The sequence below is a fragment of the Pinus tabuliformis genome, chromosome 3_2 (assembly GCF_031772625.1).
Source record: "Pinus tabuliformis cultivar Carrire ecotype Pingquan chromosome 3_2, CPIR1, whole genome shotgun sequence".
In the NCBI taxonomy this organism is placed as follows: Eukaryota; Viridiplantae; Streptophyta; class Pinopsida; order Pinales; family Pinaceae; genus Pinus; species Pinus tabuliformis.
Window position 1 is genome coordinate 458,971,726 of NC_142302.1, and position 2,684 is coordinate 458,974,409.

Genomic DNA, 2,684 nt, shown 5'->3' on the forward strand with positions numbered 1-2,684 from the left:
CCATTCGAATATTCCTCCATCATCAGAGTGCAAACAGCCATCAATTTGAAGACTAGAAGATAGCCGAGCAAGTGAAAATGACAGAAACCAGTTTATCATATGTATAAGTAGAGAGGCTTAGGACCTCATTAGGATTCAGATTCTTATTGTAAAACTCTACTTTATTTCTGAGCTGCAAGACTTGTGATAGTTTTTGATGTAATCCATGGTTTTGATAATGAGAATGAGTTTTGTTTTGAGCCAACTTTGAGTTAACTCAGAGGGCTGAAGCTCTTGGGTTAGGGCCCGACCTGAGCAACCAAAGCTCCTCTTTACTATACATGTATGCTAGAAAAGATTATTGGTTTTGTTCATTTGCTTAAGTAGATTCATGGTTTTTTGTTTTATTTGCTTAAGTAGCTTCATTTTCATTACAGCAGTATAGTGTAGATTATTCATGGTTTTTCTGTTCATTTGCTTCAGTAGCCGCATTTACTCTAGTTTACTTCCATTTGTGCCTTCTTTCAGTTTACAGGTTAGCTAGGAGAAAATATCACCATAATGTTGTGTGCAGGTGTCTCAGCCTGATCTCCTCCGTCTGGGACCATGACTTGAGGAAGAGACACTTCAACAACCCCAAAAACACAGGTTTCTGGTTCTCGCATGAGCTATGGAGTTTGTTGTTCGATGCAATTATTTGTTCACCCTCACTGGTTTTTCTGTCGTTTTCCTTTGAAACCTCCTTTAGCACGTTCTTCATGCATCGCTTCCTCATCGTCCAATCCACAACAAACCTTCACAATCACCATCTGATTCATTATTTTCTCCAACTGTTGCCTCGTGTGAAATCTTCCACTTACTTTATGTGCTTTAATCTCCACCGTCGATCTGACGACTATTGTGTCACCTCAACACTTTATGTGCTTTAAACCCCCACCGTCGATCTGTCTCGCCTGATCCGAGAGTTATCGCATCATCTCACGCAGATTATTGCACGACCGTTATCTGCCCAAGAGCACGCGAGAAAAGTGGTTTTCTCGTGCTACGTGTCATGCAGTAAGGCTAATCGCATGAAATTTCAAAATTCCGCTTACGGCCTTGAGGGCACGCAAGAAAATACTTACCGCCTTAGAAACCCACTCCACCATTTCCGCACATTTCTTTTTCCCATGATACGATCTCCGCCGTCCATCCTTTGGTTAATCTTGTTCGTCCATCTCTTGACTTAATCTGCACAATAAGATCTCAGTTGTTCATTGCTTCATTACCCTGTCCATCCATCTCTTGACTTAACCTATGCGATAAGACCTCAGTCGTTCATCTTGTGCATTCACCCTGTTCATACATCTAGTCACTTAAGCCTTCGCGATAAGATCATCACCGTTCATCCTATTCGTTCATCCGGTTCGTCCATCTATCCACTTAAACTTCACAATAAGACCTCAGCCATTCATCCTGTGTGTTCACCCTGTTCATCCATCTAGTCACTTAAGCCTTCACGATAAGATCTTCATCGTTCCTCTTCTGTTCGTTGGCTGATCCAACGGTTCTTATGCGCTACTACTTCCTTACATCCTCCTTTCACTGATTTCAACCTCTGATTTCTCTTCTGCTTGAAAACTGATTTAGCTTAAGTTTCTTTGCTTACACCTTAGTATAGTTTGATGCTCTTTACCTCTGCAACTTAGATAGCAGCATTAGGTTAGTGATTGATTTAGCAATTTTGCTTAGCATAGCTGTTTAATTGGTTAATTAGGTTATGGTGAGGTTCAGCATTACATGTTGTTTTCTTCATTATTGCAGTAGAGTAGCTCTCTCTTAGAATATATTTACTCTTCTTCCATCAAAGAATTAAGCTTCTTCTAACCCTATAGAATTCTGGCTTGGAACCCCTGGGGTATCTTTCCAGATGAGCAGTGACAACAGGTAGTACCTTCACTTTTACTTGTGCATATAGCACTGTCACCTCTAAGTTTGTATGAACCCTGGGTTGATAAGTAAAGCTGGTAGCCCTGGGAGTTGCAGCATTCTTGTTGCAATACCTATGCTCATAAACATGTGTGTTGGCTTAAGGGAGCATTATATGGGCTGAAGCAAGCACCCCATGCTTGGTACACCAGGATAGATATCTCCTTCACCAGGTTGCGCTTCACGAAGAGTGAAGCAGATGCGAACTTGTACCACATAGTGGTGGAAGGTAAGTTGTTGATCATTGTACATTATGTTGACAATCTCATACTGACAGGTGATGATCAGTTGATCAAATATTTCAAGGAGGACCTTGTAAGAGAGTTTGAGATAAAGGACATGGGGCTCATGCATTACTTTCTTGGCATGGAGGTATGGCAGGGAGATGGGGAGTTGTTTGTGTCTCAAGGCAAGTATGCCAACGAGATACTTAGGAGATTCCACATGGAGAGAAGCAAACCCATGGAGACTCCTCCAGCAGGTAACTAGAGGAAGGAGGATGCTACTTCAGGGGAAGTAGTGGAAGCCACTGTTTATAGGTAACTTTTGGGTTCACTCATGTACTTGGTGAACACATGACCGGATATGTGCTATGTAGTTAACCAACTTAGTCAAGCGATGGTTAGGCCTACCAAGTTGTATTGGAAGGCGGCAAAGCATGTGTTGAGATACCACAGGGGCACTTCTTAGTAAGGATTATTGTAAAGACAGACAGAGGGAGTGAAGCTTCAAGGCTT